The 19,095-nt window shown below is 40.3% G+C and overlaps 1 protein-coding gene across 3 annotated transcripts in view; it reads left to right on the top strand.

The window, feature by feature from the left end:
• LOC149248184 (GTPase ERA1, chloroplastic-like) overlaps positions 1 to 19,095 on the top strand; it is a 158,761-nt gene that overhangs the window by 101,280 nt on the left and 38,386 nt on the right. The window lies entirely within an intron of this gene.

The raw sequence follows: 19,095 nt of genomic DNA, 5'->3' as shown, positions 1-19,095 counted from the left end.
ACTTTCGAATCTCGAGAGCAATAGGATGCCCACGCTGCATCAAAACTATCTCGATGCCCCCCAAGAGGCATCACACTCCAGTACAAAAGGCTGTGTGAAATTCGGTAGTGCCAACACCGGACAACTGCTCGTCACCTGCTTGAGGCACACAAAAGCCTCTTGCACCCCTCTGTCTATTCAAATGCTCCCTTTTCATCAAACCAATCAAGAGAGCGACCAGTTGGGAGAATCTCTGCACAAATTCCTTGTAGTAAGTGCAAATTCCCAGGGATCCCCGCAACTTCGTCACATTTCTAGGTGTAGGCCAGTCTCTGATGGCCTTGATCTTCTCCTAGTAAACTCACACCCTATCCTCACAAATAATGTGGCCAAGGTACAACATCTCTGTAAGTGCAAACTCACACTTGAACACCTTGGTATATAGCTGTTGCTTCTCTAGGATGCACAACATCGACTCCAAGTGTTGTAGGAGCTCCTCCCATGTCTTGCTATAGATTAGAATTTCGTCAAAGAAAAGTAAGACATCTGCGCAATTGCTTGCGGAACACATGGTTCATGTAGGATTGAAAGATAGCAGGTGTGTTGGTTAGCCCAAAGGGCATCAACAAAAACTCAAAGTGGCCATAATGACACCTGAAGGCTATCGTTGGGATATCTTGCTCCCTCACCTGAATCTGATGGTATCGCAAATCTATCTTAGAGAAGTATTTGTCTCCTCTATGCTTGTCCATCAACTCATCTATGCGGGGTGTCGGGTATCGGTTCTTTGGGGTCTTCTTGTTCAAAGCCCTGTAATCTATGCACAAGGAAGGTCTCGTCCTTCTACTTCACCAGTACCACTGATGAAGTGAAAGGGCTAGAGCTAGACCTGATATGTCCCAAGGCGAGCAACTCCTGTATAGCCCGCTCAATCTCATCCCGATAAGCCTTGGGATGCCTATATGGTGTGGTGATCACTACGTGTACACCCTCCTCTAACTCAATAGTGTGCTCAAATCCCCTGTCAAGTGGTCATCTTGGTGGAATATCCCCAAACATTGCCTGGTACCTATCTAAGATGGCCTTGATATCTGGATGTGGTGGCCATGGATGATCCCCTACAGCTGAAATCCTGAGCTCTACCACCCACTCTATATCCCCATGTCTCAAATCCGCCTCCATCCTATGTGCCGACACTGTCTGTGGTGGATACGAGCGCATGCCCCTTTGTTGAAAAGTGTAACTAGGTTCGGTCCTCATAATGACATGTGTAATTGTGATTTTATGTAATTGATAAAAAGAAGAAAAATAAAATTATTATTGTAATGCTTGTCTCATGGGTTTCATGAGCAAGTAATTTTATTTTTAGTAATGGCTCCCATTGTGAGCCTTTAGGATTTGTTATCTAAAGTCATAAAAGTCAAATTGAATCTATTTCATGTATGAAGGACCCTTCTTGGGCATGTTACATTTTGTATGAGTCATTAGATAAGTATGAAAGCCCTCCAAGGCAAGCACAAGACCTCTCCTTCAAGTTGGCTACAAAATGAAGTAAATAATCTGCACAAAGAGACATGTGGAATCACTCTCTCTCAAGTTGGCTTATTATAGGCCCCAACCACCATAAATAGGGCAACTCGGCATCATTTCAGGCAAAGATTTTCGGTGAAGGTCTGAAGTGTGAGAATCACTTGGAAATAAGCCTTATGGCCAACGAAAGGAAGAAGGAAGTGTTGAAAAGTGTAACTAGGTTCGGTCTTCATAATGACATGTAATTATGATCTTTGTAAATGATGAAATGAAAGAAATAAAATTATTTTTGTATGCCTTGCTTCATGGGTTTCATGAGCAAGAGATTTTATTTTTTAGTGGCTCCCATTGAGAGCCTTAGGATTTATCATTAGGTCAAAGAATTAATGTCATGTATGAAGAGCTCTTCTTGAGCATATGTAAAATGTATATGAGCCAGTCTAGTATCTAGATAGCCCTCCAAAAGATGAGCACGAATCTTCTCTTAAAGTCGGTCTGCAAGATGAATTAAATGACACAAGTCGACTCACAAATAAGAGTCAGCTCTTCATGTATAGAAGTCGGCTTATTTATGGACAAACTACTGTAAATACCTAGCTCGGATCTTCGCATAAGGACAACCAACAAGTCAGATATCTCTGAGATTTTCGGAGGTCAATTACAGAGACAAAAGTTCGGATTTGATGACGAGAGACAGTCCTACTCTGAATTCGATGGGCAATCACTGCATTCAATTCGGATAAGAGTGCAGAAGACAATTCGGATAAGAAACTCAGACCAAGGTACAACAATCAAGGAATTTCAGATGCCTCTGTAATTTCAGGTGAATAGAAGCAGCGAAGGAGATGACTAAAGTTTCGGTATCCTATCACAGTTCAATGAAGATACTACAGTTCGGTGTAGTCAAGGGAATTCATAATTCTTTGCAAACACAGTGACAACAAGAATCTTTGTGTTACATAGTTTGGACAAGTATAGATATACTACAGTTCGGTGCAAAAGGAAACTACAGTTCGGTTTCGGTGCTATCTCAAGAAGGACTCGGTGCCATCACAAGAAGCAAGGTCTCGGTATTTACGAAGAAGATCGAAGTGGAAGAGAATCGAAGAAGAAGGCTGACTATCAAAGAGGACTTGTGTCTTGGTCTTGGAGTGGCTAATAGGTCAAGGGTCGTGGTCTTGGTATTCGTCAATTGGAATCTCTATAAGAAGAATTTGTGCGGGTTTTCCTCTCAAAGAGTGAGAGGTTTTGGCCCTGGCTCATGCCTACATGATGTGTCTCTTATGTATTTATGTTCATGCATTGGTTACTGTTTGATGAAGAAGAACACTAATAATCTAACATGAAGAAGATCCTAGTCTAAAGAATTAAAAAGCATTCACACGCAGTCACTAATGGAGAGAAATCAACTAACACTAATTTCCTAGATTTCTCACAGGAAGAGCGAGGACTATTTGGCTCTGTTTTAAGGTTAACCTTCACTCACACGCGCGAAGAAAAAGGACTGTTCTTGTTGTAGAAAAGGCCCAAATATTGCAGATTCGTAAGAAGGTCAAATCAAGAGAAGACAAGGGTGTATCTCTAGCCGAGTTACCAAGGAAAGGATCTCCCTCTAAAGCAAAGGGAATCAAGTCATAAAGGGAAGGTCTTGTGAATGAATTAGGGTTTTTGAATTAGGGTCAACAATTGCAGACCTAATTCAAGGAGGCCAAAAGTCTGAAGCAGAAGGAAGCTGAAGCTAAAGAGGAGCCGAGAGGAAGGAAGGAGCAAAAGGTTGACTATCGTTGACTAAGGATCTCATCAAGGGAACTTGTGTCTTGGTCTTGGAGTGGCAAATAGGTCAAGGGTCTTGGTCTTGGTATTCATCAATTGGAATCTCTATAAGAAGAAGAATTTGTTCGGGTTTTCCTCTCAAGAAGGAGAGGTTTTGGCCTTGGCTGATAGCCTATATTTTGTGTCTCTTGTCTCTTTATGGTTTATGCATTGGTAGTTGTTTGATGAAAAGAACACTAATAATCTAAGTAAAGGAAGATCCTAATCTAAGAAAGTAAAAAGCATTCACAAGTAGTTACTAATAGAAGAGAAATCACTTAATCTCGATGCCCTAAATTTCTCAACACCCTCAACACAACCAACTTCCCATCTGTCCTTGTGAACTCCATCTCCAACTTCCTCCAGTCAGTGGTGAGATGCCCAAGAGTAAAGCCATTGAACTCCCGTCACCACATTGGTGTCCGGAACGTCAACCACAAAGAAGTGTTCAGTCACTGAGTAATTCCTCATAGTCACTGTCAGACTAGGGACGTACTTGGTACATTTTATAGTCTTGTCTCCTGGTACCAAAACTGAAAAACCCTCAAAGCCCTCTGTCTGTATGCCTCTCCACTACATCATTTGCACATCAATGAAGTTGTGGGTAGCCCCATTGTCCACCAAAAATGCTACATGCTGCCCTCGCACCGTGTATTTGATCCTCGATGTTAAGTACTTGGGGACTCCCCTCAATGAAACGATGACCCCTCTAGTGGGTCTAAAAGGACCTCCATTGGGTGGGGGTGGTGCTCCTCCCCCTCGACCTCCGCTAATAGTCTGCAGCGTCCTGTTCAATGTCATCCTTTGACTCATTGTCCAATAACACCTCTATCTAATGGGCCTTGCGCTTGGTGCACCTATGCTCAGGTGCCCATGGCTCTTAACAAGTGAAGCACAACTTCCTCCTACAGAGGTGTCTCCTAGTCTCATCATCTAGCTGCCCACACCCCTGAACATCTCTCTGTGGTGGGGGTCTAGTGTCTCGGCCTGTCTGTGGAAAAGGGGCTCGAGGTGGCACTGGTGTTCTTGTCCTGGGAATTCCATCCTTCCAATCCCATGTGCAGTTCATTGCCTCTTGAAGAGTAGTGGGTCTGCTCGATCTCACTAGCCCACGAAAAGGCTCAACCAAGCCCTCCACAAATGTATAAACCCTCCTAGCCTTTAACAAGTCTGGCACCATCATGGACACCCTCAAGAACTATGCTATGTAATTCTCTGGGTTGTTGGTTTGCTTGAGCTGGGTCAACTCCTTGATGGGCTTTAGGATCCCTCCTGTCATCGCTCCACAACCCTTTGTGTAAAATCCTCATAGGAGGTTGCACCAACATGCCCTAGAGTAGTCAATTCGTGGAACCACCAATCATGTGCTTCCACCTTTGTCATCCAACTAAGATGGAAATAAGTGTCTAGTTTTTCCATCCATGCTTTAGCCATGCACTTGGTTGACCCATTAGATGTGGGGAGATACATCCTCCCAATGGTACGCTGCAACTTTGAGCTCTATGTGCCTGAATCTCCTGCATCCCTGCCCTTGTCGTTTTGCTTGAGCTGGCAGTAATATCTGAAGCTCAATGCAACTCAAAACTCTTCCCCTATTGATTGCCACTCACAGAAATACTCCCCCATGGGCATCTCATCCTGTCCTGCCTACTTTCTAGTCCCAAGTGGCAAAAACATGGGTATGGTGGATCGAGTCGACCCACTGGAAGTGTGAGGATGGGTCAAGGGCGAATGATGGTCAAACTATTGGGATGCACCCAAACTCTCCCCTATTATGAACTCTCGCCGGATACTTTTGTCCCGGTTTTGCTGCTTAATTTCCTCCAACATTTCTTTTTGCTCGTTGGCTAGATCATTCAAAGCCTTCAAGAGGCTATTGAAGGTTTCCTCTTCTTTGCTCACTAGTTCCACGGTACTGCCAACATGCTTGCCTTTTCTATTCCTTGCTCCGGAGCTCGGGGCCTCAAAATTAGGTGTGATCTCCAACTCTCTTTTTCTACTCCTGTACCTATGCCTCCTGTAGGTAATGTTTTCTGGGGTCATAGAAGATTTCTCCCACGACTGAGCCAAGACCGGTGCTCTGATACCACTGTAATATTCCTAATGGGAATATTAAGTGATAACAACAAATAAAACATAGACATGCAACCATAAAACTAACACACCAACATAATGACAAATTGCACCAGAAATTGTACCAAGAGTTGAGCCATTTTATTAACTGAGAAAACAAGGTACATATAAATGAAGAAGAGGAACCTGGGCTTGCTACAACAAGCTAGTCAAGTCCCAGGTGAAAATGGAGCTGCGCGAGTGCTGGAAACTGCCCCCCCCAAGTCTCTGCGCTGGACCAGTAAATTCTGCTATTGCTGGCTAAAAAGGAACAAGTGTTTGACCCTCCAAAAGTGCTCAGAAAATTCTATCAATACAGTTGTAGCCTCCCCTCCATATATCCACCAACACCCTGAAGGGGCTTGTCCACCCGAACAACCACCCCAAGACCCACTGAAAGGTGTGAATTGCCCAGTGACTCTAGTTGTATGCGTTGCTGGAGAAATGCTGTGAAAGCCCCTCAATCCACCAGAAAATCACCAACAAATGTCTGCACAAACTCCCACAGAATCCTCTCGGAAAACCCTGCTCTTCTTCTGGCAAAAAACTCTGCTCCCTAGCTCCGACGAATTTGCCCAGGAAGGCCTCTGCGCAGGCCCTGGAAAGAAGTGCTGGCTCTGTAAGTTTCCCACAGAATTGGTCCCGGATCTTACTCCAATTCACCTGTGAAATATGAGCAAGGACTCCCTTCAAAAACCTGGCAAGGGATCTGCGTTGTAGTTGCTCCTCTAAAGTGGGTGCAAATCTTGCCTCTATGCGAAGTCTGCCCCAGAAAACCACAGTGATCACCTGCAATACTTCCTTGAACAACCCTCCAATGATACAAGAATTCCCTCTTAGGGATGGCACTCAAGGTCCACCGAAGGTAGGGTGAGATTCCTGCTTGGAAATATCTTGTGCTGAACAACACACTGTTGACTTGGGTAAACAACACAAGCAAACCAAGGCTCAATTATCAATCGATCAAAAAGTCCCAAAATGAGAGCTCCATCTCCTATTTATAATTTCCAGCTCCCTCTCTCCTTGTGGGCTCCACCCATGGAATCTCTTCTTTCCTCCTTTTCCCTCCAAGTTGAATTTCCAAGGGGGTGCGTATTCCACATAGCTCCACTTTTTTTCACTTTCTCCCAATGTCGTGTCCTTTTCCTTCTCCCAAAATTAAGTGGCCCCCTTCTATCTACTTTTCCTGTCTTAAGCCAAAATTTGTCCATCTAACCAAAATTGCAAAATTAGTGAGGCTGCTTATTAATTTTAATTAGAGGGGACATCACAAGTTATGAGTGGTTGCTTGTAAAACTTAGCTGTGGTGTGGCAGATTTTAGATTGGCGACTTGTAAAACTCAGCTGTGATGTGTTAGATTTTAGATTGGTGGCTCTGTCTCCTATTTCCAGTCCACTCTACGATATATATTGGTCCACTCTACATTATATATTAGTTACATTTGAGGGTACCTAAATATCTCATTCCCACATCGATCAATATTCCAATGGCGGCTACTTGTTTCTGTGTGTTGTATCTGCAAATAATGGTTTTATTCCATGACCATTATATTTGATGTTTGGAGCAGAGTAAATTCTTGTCATTTGAGTAATAGAAGTCAAGACAGGGACAATCCAACTTCTATAATCCGCACTCCAGATTGTTTGACTTATGCTTTGTTGCTATTCTTCCTCTAATTGCCACAATTTCCAAAGGAATGATTTTAATAATTTTGTTGCTAAAATTGCAATGAACAAACTTTTCTTCTACCGGATTTTTAAACTGTAAAAGACCAAAGGGTTGATGTGGTCAAAGACCAAAAGGTTATAGAAACTTGGGTAATTGTGTGTCTAAAATCCAGATGAAAACGTCTCTTTGATACGCAAAGAATACAATATTGTTCATTTCGTGAATTTGACATGAGCAACTTGGTTCATAAACTAAATATCCAAAATAAATGGGATAACATAAAGGAATTCACATGGACTAAAGTATTATATTGAAGAAAAATATGAGAGATGATAGAGTGATATCCAATGACCTTCATGATGTATGTACACAAACTGTCACATTGGTCGAATGGTCATGTCCTTTTATTAGGTTTGTTACTTCATTAAGTATTAATTATTATTGTTATTTATTGATGTTTATATATTTATTTAATTAAACGGATCATTTCCTGATTATGACATGAACAACTTGGTTCATAAATTGAATGTATAGAATAAATTGGATGACACAAAATAATCCATATGGGCTAAAATGCTATATTGAATAAAAATATAAGAGATGATGATAGAATGATAGACAATTACATCATGATGGTGTATATATATTATTCTATCATCACGTCTTATATTTTTATTCAATATAGCATTTTAGCGTGTATGGATAATTTTGTGTTATCCCATTTATTCTATATATTCAATTTATGTACCAAGTTGTTCATGTCATAATCAGGAAATGATGCATATATATATATATATATATATATATATACACACACACACACACACATAGTTATAGTTCATTACATCAAACAATCACAAGTGAATGTTACCATCATTTCAACATCTCCAATACTCCTTGGGCTCCATGCTCAAAGTTTTAGTGCATGATACCTTCCTGCAAATACCACATCAAGAGGTGTGCCTCTTTAGCACTGAATCCATGGTGAACATAAGTGACTAAACCCTCCAAATATAGCTCAACCAAAATACAACAATGGGGCAAGGGAACCACAAGCCCTCTACATCACATGCAGTGCTCCCCTAGCTAGGTGAAAACAGTTTCAAAGCAACCAAAAGGCAATAAGATAGTTGCCTAACATTATGAAAACCAACAAAGAAGTGCAAATAAAAAAATGCCTAAGAAAAATGCCTTATCTTATTTATAAAAATAGCACGAGATCACACCAGAATTAAAACAAGATCAACACCCAAGACAAGTGTATTGACTGCCTCAACATCAATGCCTCCAGATGCTACAAATATATCAAAGATGAACACTAAATAAAATAAGATAAGATAATTATATTAATGTCTGACGAATGACCAGAAAAGTAGATCAATGGGGCTGAGGAGTACAACAAGTATGAATACAATGTGGGAGTGCAAGTGCAACTCCTAGAGAATGTTGAAAATAATATAAAGAAAGAAACCTACATTAGTATAACATTAGAACAAATGTATAAAATGTGAAAATTCTATTGCAGTTACTGGTTATTATTCTTCTATCTTTGTAGATTATTTGTCTTCTAGAAATTAATTCATGGCAAATACTAAATAAAAACACAACTGCAATTTCATAAAAAATTAATCACAAGAATTAAGAAAATATCACACATAAAATTTAACACCAATATTTTTTGACAAAATAGTCCCTGGAAAAACCTTGAAGGGAAAACCAGTTCTACAGATGAGGGTTTATATTATTTCTTCAATAAATCAAGGATTACATAAACTGCTTGCCTTTCATTGGCAAAACATCGACAATTTTTCTCTTCATTATATCTAGCCAAATCGAATTAGGAAATCAAGGACATCCCTCTGCGAACCAACTCGACCTCCCGTAGGCAATTCACACTTCCTCCTGCAACACGCACTGGCTAACTGGAAATTCGAACTGTCTTTCCCGGCAACTTGCACTGCCTCCGAAAAATCAATCTCGTGACTAATACTGCCTCTAGCGAGTTGATTGACCAACTTGTTGAAAAGTGTAACTAGGTTTGGTCTTCATAATGACATGTAATTATGATTTTATGTAATAATATGTAAAGAAGAAAAATAAAATATTGTAATGCTTGCATCATGGGTTTCATGAGCAAGAGATTTTGTTTTTGACTCAAGACTTCCATTGAGAGTCTTTAGGAATTATTTGTCATCTAGTCATAAAATGATAGAGTCATTGTCATGTAATGAAGTCATGTTCCACTTTGTAAAAGGTCAAAATTGTCTATGTAAAGTATCCTCCAAAACCTTGTCACTTATCCTCTTCAAGTCGGCCTACAACGATGTAAGAACATGCTAGAAGAAGTCGACCTAACCCTTGAGATCATGTCGGCCTAAAGGACGTGAGAAGAAGCATATATATAGCCTAACTCGACCTCACTTGAAGATAAGCAACTCGACATACATTCGGTGAAGAAGTGCGAAGAAGAAGAAGGGCTACAAAGATAAGAGCCAAGAAGGGATAAGGAGACTATTTTCTGGGTATAACGAAGGAGACTATCTTCTGGTTATAGCGAAGGAGACTATCTTCTGGGTATAGCGAAGGAGACTATCTTTTGGGTATTGCAAAGGAGACTATTTTCTGGGTATAACGAAGGAGACTATCTTTTGGGTATAGCGAAGGAGACTATCTTCTGGGTATAGCGAAGGAGACTATCTTCTGGGTATTGCGAAGGAGACTATCCTCTGGGTATAGCGAAGTAGACTCTCTTCTAGGGACAACGAAGTAGAGTTACTTCTGGGAATTGCGAAGAAAGGATTCTTCTGGGGTCAACAAAGAAAGGACTCTTCTGGATACTTGTTTTGGATGACCGAGATAGACATCTAGAGACCGAGATTCTCTAGAGGAAGCCAGTGAAATCATAGAAACTGAGTTTCCCTAGGATAGGTTGAGATGAAGCACTGTGAAGGATAGAGATCGAGTTTACTCTAGAAGGAGCGGAGGAGAGCAATTCCAGATCAAGAAGGAAAGTTGAAGGCAAGAGGCAGAGCATGAAGGATAGTGACAAGGTTCTTGGGAGGATACTAGAGTCAAGGCTCTGTGTCATGGTCTTGGTACTCATCAATTGAGATCTAGAAGAAGAGTTTTGATTGGGTTTTCCTCTTAAGAGATGAGAGGTTTTGGCCCTGGATGAGAAGCCTACATACTGTGCCACTTGTATTTTATTGTGCATATTGTTTATTGTCTTGATGACAAGAACACAATAATAACATAACGATGAAAATACTATAAGCTAAGAAGTAAAAGTATATCACAAGCAATTATCAAGAAAAGAAATATTTTAACTATTCATGCCCTAGAAGTTAACTTGGTATCAGAGGTTAGGTGCTGAAGTCAGGAAGGGGCATTCAAAGCGAGTGGACACACGAGAATTGATCTTCAAAGAAGGTTCAACGCAAGTCAAAGAACACCTAGCAAGAAATTAAGATCTACCAAAACCCTAGATAGAAGAAATCTACACTAGCAAGAGTCTTGAAACATCTTCAATAAAGAAGGAAGACTAAATCATTCAATGAGGATTGTGAATCAAGCTCACGCTTATCAAACTCTCAACAAGCAAATCCTCTATGAACATCAAGATTAAGGATGAAGCAAGCATCAATCTCTCAAGTGAGTCTATGACTATATCTGATAATAACAAAATGTCCTTTTTCAAGGAAAGCAATAAATTGGTTGGGGCTGCAAATTTCCTTCAATGGAAGAAAATGACAGACCTAAATCTTATTGAGAATGAGGTCATGGATCACATCATGGGATCGATAGCCCAACCTCCAAAGGAAGATACTCAAGCACATGCTAGAACCATGAAGGGAGAAGTGAGAGCCTAGAGGATTCTTATAGAATCTATAAAAGACTCTCTAATCCCATATGTATCAATGTTGGAGACTGCAAAAGCTATATATGACAAATTGGTAGAGTTGTTTTCTGTAAGTACTGTAGGAGAAGTAATCTCATTAAGGCAAGAACTCTACAAATTGAAGATATCCAAGGAAGATGGAATAGCCTCATACTTTATGAGGATATCAAAAATTCGAGATCAACTACAAGAGCTGGGAGAAGTCATGTTTGATAGAGAGATGACCACAGTGGTACCGAATGCACTACCGGAAGAATGGGGTAACTTCACTTGAAGTTTATATGGGAAGAAAGAGACTAGTCCATTTCAAGATCTATGGTTGTTTTGTAAGATCAAAGAAACCAGACTGAAGGCAAAGGTTGATGTCGGACCAAATGAGTAGAATCAAGCATATGTTGCTATGGCAAGAAGAAAAGGGAAATTTGGAAAGTTTTGTCCTCAAAAGAAAAGGAAGAACATGGATAAGGTAAGATGCTATGGATGTCAAGAACTTGGGCACTATAGAAGAGATTGTCCTAAACATAGTAAGGACAAGAGGAATAGGGAAGAAGCCCACATTATTGAAGAAGTGAAAGAGCCCGAGTCAAAGAAGCTTAAAAATGAAGAAGTAAAAGATCTCTACTATGACTGAGATAATCTTCTTCACTAGAAGGTACTTTTCACATGTAATCTATAGATAGAAAACAATGTAAATAAGATAGGATGCATTAGATTAGAAAATAGCATTCTGATAGAAACATTAGAAGTAAGAGCTCGTGACATGGGAAGCAAAAAGAATGTCTGGAATAAATTCTATTTTTTACAAAGAATGGGAGCTCTTGGATACCTCAATGAAGTAGAAGTCATCATTGACTGGGATCATCATACAATAGTCAATAAAGAAACATTTGCCATGTGAGGATATGAAAAATCCTCAAGTTTCTCTGATGGAATCCTTATCAAAGGATTCACCGATTTAGAAAAGAACCAAGAGTTTCATCAGGAATTCCAAGTCGTGGGATTCAAGGATAATGGTATGATGACATAGTAGGAAAGAAGGACTAAAGGTTAAAGTTCTTTCGTGCAAATGAAACTGCTACAGAAAGTCTGGATGACCGAAAGGAAAGATGAGGTATGTATGCTTACATAGATTATTATGAAAGTCATGTCATATGGTTGCAGATAATATGGTTCACTATTTCCATCTTTGGAATATGATCAAGAGAAGAAGGGATCTCCTACTCCGAAAGATTATAGAAAAGCATAAAGTCACTCTAGAGGAAATCAACATAATATGTTCTCATATGAATCAGGAGGAAGCTGACAACAATAGAGGAACTCTGATTGGAAGCTTCTAGGAATGAAGTGTGAAAAGAAAGGAAGAGATCGTGAAAACATGCAACAAGGGTAGAGGGCATTCAACATCAGAGACCAAGAAGAGTTGACTAGAATATCTCCCAGAAAGATATAAAGACTCTGATAGGAGTCGAGAAAGGATGGAGACCCTTGACAATGAATGTCTTTGGGAAATGTGTCAACCTATATGCAGGATGCTGATACCTATAGGAAGCTGTCATATGAAAGACCATCACAAAGGTAATGTTTGATTTAAGTGTTCATTTACTTTGAACTAATATCTGGATGGGCTTATGTAGGAATGCTAAAGGGAAGATCTGTGGATGACTTCCAAGAGAACCATATTGAAGGATGTAAGATCCTTCCGAAAAATATGGCATGAAAGCAGAATGACATGAAGCAAAGCCAGATGGAAAACTGATGAATCACTTTTTGATGAAATGAGGACATGAATTAACTCATAGATGAAAGTGATGGATGGTCTGTACCTTATGAAGAAGTCCCTGTAAGATGAAGACTTCATGACAAGGTTGCAGGAAATGGGGAAACGGGTACGAGTTTCCGAAACAGGAAGCGATACGAAACGCGACCTCCCAAAATTTTGGAAACGGGGAAACGCAAATATATATATATATATATATATATTAGGACATTTAAGAAATATGTGCAATCATAAAGCATATATGATACATTCTAATTTATTACATTATGATAAAACTGTCAATTGTCAATGCATAAACTATAAGTATCTAAATTTGCATCACATTTACTCATGAATAATCACATAATGAAAATTGAAATATCCAAAATCAGCCACGAGAAATTTCTAATTTCTTGTCTCGTGCTTGATTGGGAGTCTCCTCCTACATAGTCGAACAACCTTAATGCTCTTGATTAAATACAAGTTTCATACCCTATTACCCTACATTCTCTTGATTATTGGGAGTCTCCCCTACATAGAGGGCTTGGTTCTCTTGATTAAATACAAGTTCCATACCCTAGTACATGATAAAATCCAATGGAAACATTGCAATCCCCCCCAATCTTGAAATCCTGAAAAACAGATAAGTCTGCTGGATTTTGAGTGAGATCTAAAATTCTACTTTCTCCATATGAAATCCAATGAGGGCGAAACCACTCTCAAACATCTTGAGTCATTTCATGGTAATGTTAAAAATTTAAGTAAAAGGATGAAAATGAAAAATAAAGGAGAATATCATTTTTACTTTAAGAATTTAACATTACCATGAACTGCATATCAACACTAGGGCAAAAGTTCACTTTTATAACTTTAGACAGGCATCTGGAAGCAACTAGAAGTCACTAGGCTAACGTAAAAATAGATTAGAAAACAAATAAAATAAAATAAACACAAGTAAATGCTGAAACGTGGGTGGCAGTACGGCCTGAAACGCGTTTCAGGGCCGTACCAAACGCGTTTTAGCGTTTCGTACCCATTTCCGTACGGAAACGCCCTTCTGCCCCACGTTTCCTGCAACATAGCTTCATGACAAAAGAAATTGATAACATTGAAAAAGAAATTGATGACATCGAAGAAGAGAGGAATTTTTTAGGCAATTGGTTGTTCCGCATGAGGAGTCGCTATAGGTCCCTAGTTAAGAGGGAGCCTGAAAAAAGTCTCTTACTTGGAAGAAACTTAGAAATTCCTAAGCCAAGAGGGAGCTTAGGTACACTCCTTTTTGGTAGGAATGAGTGCATTCCTTTATTGAAATATGTCCTCCCTATTTGAGAGGGAGAGATAGACATGTCATTCTGGTCTTCACCTGGGAAGACATAATGGAGGATTGGGTAATCATTTGGCATCCAATACTCTTTGGGGATGAGATAGGGCATCCAATGGAAGAGTAGTCATGGAGGACCGATATTCTTTGAGGGTTGGGGAGTCCAAGATAAGAATAGTCCTCATGGAACACACCCTGAGTACCCGGGCAGGGATGTTCCAAGAGAGACAATGATGAGGGTGTCTATAAATCATTGGTCTCGCCAGCATTGAGCTCAGATCTTGTGGAGATAAGGAGTTGTTAGTCAAGGCCTTGCTATGTAACAATGCTGGTTGATATGATGCTATACAAATGAGTTACCAATCCAAATTCTTCTTATGAGAAATTCTTTAGATTGAGAAAGTCCAAGTACCATTATGAATACCTCCCTAGTTAAGAGGGAGTTTTGAAAAGTGTAACTAGGTTCAGTCTTCATAATGACATGTAATTATGATTTTATGTAATAAGATGTAAAGAAGAAAAATAAAATATTATAATGCTTGCATCATGGGTTTCATGAGCAAGAGATTTTGTTTCTGAGTCAAGACTCCCATTGAGAGTCTTTAGGAATTATTTGTCATCTAGTCATAAAATGGTAGTCATTATCATGTAACGAAGTCATGTTACATTTTGTAAAAGGTCAAAATTGTTTATGTAATGTATCCTCCAAAACCTTGTCACTTATCCTCTTCAAGTCGGCCTACAATGATTGAAGAACATGCTAGAAGAAGTTGGTCTAACCCTTGAGATCATGTCGGCCTAAAGGACATGAGAAGAAGTGTGCATATAGCCTAACTCAACTGTGGAGGTTTGCCGTTACACCAAAACCCGCAGGTGTTGGTAAACATTACAAGCCAGTAACTAGGATCCCCAGGGTGGAAATTACGGATTCTATAGAGGTGCGGTGATTCTTCCAACACCCCCCTCAAACGCAACTTGGCGGAATCGAACCTGGGTCCAAGCTCTGATACCATGTGGAGGTTTGCCGTTACACCAAAACCCGCAGGTGTTGGTAAACATTACAAGCCAGTAACTAGGATCCCCAGGGTGGAAATTACAGATTCTATAGAGGTGCGGTGATTCTTCCAACATCAACCTCACTTGAAGATAAGAAACTCGACATACATTCGGTGAAGGAGTTCGAAGAAGAAGGGCTACAAAGATAAGAGTGAAGAACATATAAGGAGACTATCTTCTGTGTATAGCGAAGGAGACTATCTTCTGGGTATAGCGAAGAAGACTTTCTTCTGGGGACAACAAAGTGGAGTTACTTCTGGGAATTACGAAGAAAGGATTCTTCTGGAGTCAGCAAAGAAAGGACTCTTCTGGAGTCAGCAAAGAAAGGACTCTTCTGGATACTTGTTTTGGATGACCGAGATAGAGATCTAGAGATCGGGAGTCTCTGGAGGAAGCCAGTGAAATCATAGAAACCGAGTTTCTCTAGGAGAGGTTGAGAAGAAGCAGTGTGAAGGATAGAGCTCGAGTTTTCTCTAGAAAGAGCCAAGGAGAGTAGATCTAGATCAAGAAGGAAAGTCGAAGGGAAGAGGCAGAGCATCAAGGATAGTGACAAGGTTCTTGGTAGGATACTAGAGTCAAGGGTTTGTGTCATGGTCTTTGTACTCCTCAATTGAGGATCTAGAAGAAGAATTTTGATCAGATTTTCCTTTCAAGAAGTTAGAGGTTTTGGCCCTGGCTCACAAGCCTACATACTGTGTCACTTGTCTTTTATTGTGCATATTGGTAATTGTCTTGATGAGAAGAACACAATAATAACATAACGAAGAAAAGACTATAAGATAAGAAGTAAAAGTGTATCACAAGCAATTATCAAGCAGAGAAATCTTTTAACTATACATGCCCTAGATTTCTCAACACAACTCGCATTGCCTCTCGAAAATTGTTTTGACAATTGTCGATTGAAACGAGTCTCTGGCAATTCACACTGGATAATCTGGTTTTTCGCATTGCTTGTCTCGACCTTCCTCCTTAAAATAATTCGGCCTCCTTCCTTCTCTTAGAAAACTGGAATCACTATGAAGAATTTCTCCAGAAATTCCCTCCTCAATTTCTCCTGCTGAACCTCGTTGCTAGTGTCTCCCATGTTATCACTCCGCCCTTGCCATCATTGCAAACCTACTTGTTCGAATGATCTCCAAAGGCCCCATTGATCTCCTCTTATAATCTCTCATTGACGAATCAACGACCACGTTCTGATTGATGAGATTTGTAGCTTGGGAGGTACTCCACACCCTAGGGTACAGGTTTGTGGAGGAATTTGACCCACATGGGCTTTGTGGACAGGAGTACCCAAGTTGTGGGCTTTGCACCCAAAGTTGTGGGTGTGAAACCAAGGAGGATTTTGGACACTTGGCACTTGGAGATGACAGAGCACCCTAAGAGGAGCTAGGGGCTACTTGTAGCACCAAGAGAAGCCTTGTAGATTGTGAGATAATAATTTTTGAATGTTTTTGTGTGGGCTTGTGGCACAAAAGACAAGTTGGCCTTGACTTGAGGAGGTGCCCTTAAGGGCTAGATGTTGCCACAAGAGGAAGGTATAAATATGAGAGAGGAGAGACCTCATCCATCACACACAAGTGCAACTCGCATAAGAGGAAGAGCATCTGAAGCAGGAAGATGTAAATATGAGAGAGGAGAGACCTCATCCATCACACACAAGTGCAACTCGCATAAGAGGAAGAGCATCTGAAGCAGGCCAAAGACATTTGAAGCCTAGCAAGGAAGAGGAGACCTAGTTTGGGTTGTTTTTTGTGATTGTTTGGGAAGAATCAAATAAAGGAGTGGGCTGAGTATTTCTAGGCTGTTTTGTGCAAGTTTTGGTGGCAAAAATCTCCAAGAATTAGGCCGCAATTCTCTATGATTGCTACAGGTGGTGGAAACTTTAGTTGGGAGTTGGACAAAGGTATTTACCCCTGTTCTAGTCTGAGTACATCATAAGGATTATAGAGGAGATGAGGCTGTAGTATTTGTGAGGTGATTTGGGCCAAGAAGTGGGGTGCAATAGTTTCTACAACAACCCTAACCAAGGCCGAGATCCATAGAAGATAAAGCATAGGTCCGAGAAGGAAATAGCGGACGGAAGTGGTCCTATGCAGAGGTATGTTTCTCTTCCTAAGTTGATGTGTTAGGTGGTGTAGGGTTGAATTTGGACAGTTGTTGGAGGACTCTTGTGGCTGTTAGGAGGGAAACAAGGAGGTGTCCTTGTGTGCCCTAAGTGCAGATTTGATAAGGTCTCTAGACTTGCTAGAAGAGGCAGATTTGGAGAAACTTAGGGACTGATCTTTGAAGGACAAAAGAAGGTAGCCAAGGGAGCAGTTTGTCTAGCCCAAGTTTATTGAAGAGAAGGATATCTTACAGTGATAGAGGGAAACCCTCCATGCCCTAAGTTTGTCTTCATTGGAGGAACACATGAAGGAAATAGTAGGGAAAAGTCCCAAAGAGCTGAGGAGCAATAGTTTGTTGTCTAGGAGTTGTTCACAAACTGTGTTGTGAACAACTCACAAGAAGGCCATATGTGTTGATTCGTTGATGGACTAATGATTAGCTAGAGGGCAGATTGGTCACTGGTGAGCCGTGTTCAGTGACCTAAAGGAGCAAGATTTGTTGACAGAGGCAGAGCTGCAGCTTGGGAGCAAAAGGACCAATAGATATGTTCAGGGTACGACTGAGTGGAGTTGTGAAGTGCACTACATCAGCTAGTAGGTTAGTTGTATCTTGTTCAGGGTAGATTGGCGGTCATAGTTGTTGACACCAAACCCTAGTTGTACATTTTTGTATTAGTGATTGTATGAGGGCCATGATCCCTAGTACATGAGCCCTAGACAGTGGTATTACAAGTTGTTAATATAACAAAGCTGGGTTGTTGAAAAATTGTAAAAAGTTGTTTATTTGTGCACATGTTGATTTACTGCAGTATTGATTCCGTTGTGCAAAGTAGTTTGTTGTGGCATTTGAGTTGATTACATCACAGATTCTAAGACTCTAACCTAGATTCTCCAGTGCCATTGAAAAACAACACTAACTCCAATCAATGGCTAAAGATCATCTCGACTTCCTCAAATCACTTTTTTAGAAATCACTAGAGCAAAATCTATTTTTCTCAAATAATACTGATTAATTTCCCCATTTCCCTAAGTTAGACTTAGGAAAATAATTAAAACTGGTTAACTATACGTAATTATGACATTTCACTTATAAACGTTTTCTGGCTTTTGGAGATAATTAATCCACCTTTGCTCCTAGTCTCATAGACACCATCTAAGACTAGAACACCTGTCTGAGTTACAAAAACTAGCATAAAACTGTGACCAAGATACAATGATACAAAACACTAAGTGAGTTTTTCCAAAACCAGAAAGGTAGACAACTCAAGAACATGTCAAGAGAGAGAGAGAGATCGATTGATGGGGTTGATGATGTCAAGGTCTCCCGAGTCCGATGGTGTTGGGTGAGGGGGGTGAACAGCTCACTGGCTCGCTGTCAGCGTCCTCTGGAACCATGAGGGTGTCTGGCAAATAAGTGTGCCTTTGTTTCAATTCTAGACCCAACAAAAGCACTCAATGCTGTTGATTATTCTGTCAACCTGGCTGCTCAAGTTGCAAGAAACATACCCTCCATCTACTGAAGATATCATTAATAAGCACCATCCTTTGTGCACAGAACAAAACACCAGAGCAGAAATCAACAGGTTGGAAGCTTCCTTAACAAATGGCCCCTCTCAAGGAAAACTCTTTGAATCAGCATCCCTATCATGATGAAAATATGGTGTACTATAACACTTCTCTGATCTGATTCAAGGCAAGTACAGGTACCAGCTGATCTTCTTCTAATTAAAACTCTTTTTGTAACAGGTTTCGAAAGGGTGCTTACAAGGCCCTAATACAATCTTGAAGCCTTATTGAGGCTCCTTAAATTTGGTTCTGAGTTCTTTCAATGTTGAAGTCTTGATAAAGAAGTGTGAC

The sequence above is a fragment of the Pinus tabuliformis genome, chromosome 7 (genome assembly GCF_031772625.1).
Source record: "Pinus tabuliformis cultivar Carrire ecotype Pingquan chromosome 7, CPIR1, whole genome shotgun sequence".
In the NCBI taxonomy this organism is placed as follows: domain Eukaryota; kingdom Viridiplantae; phylum Streptophyta; class Pinopsida; order Pinales; family Pinaceae; genus Pinus; species Pinus tabuliformis.
Note: the sequence above shows the minus strand (reverse complement) of the source record. Positions and strands in the feature narration are given on the sequence as shown.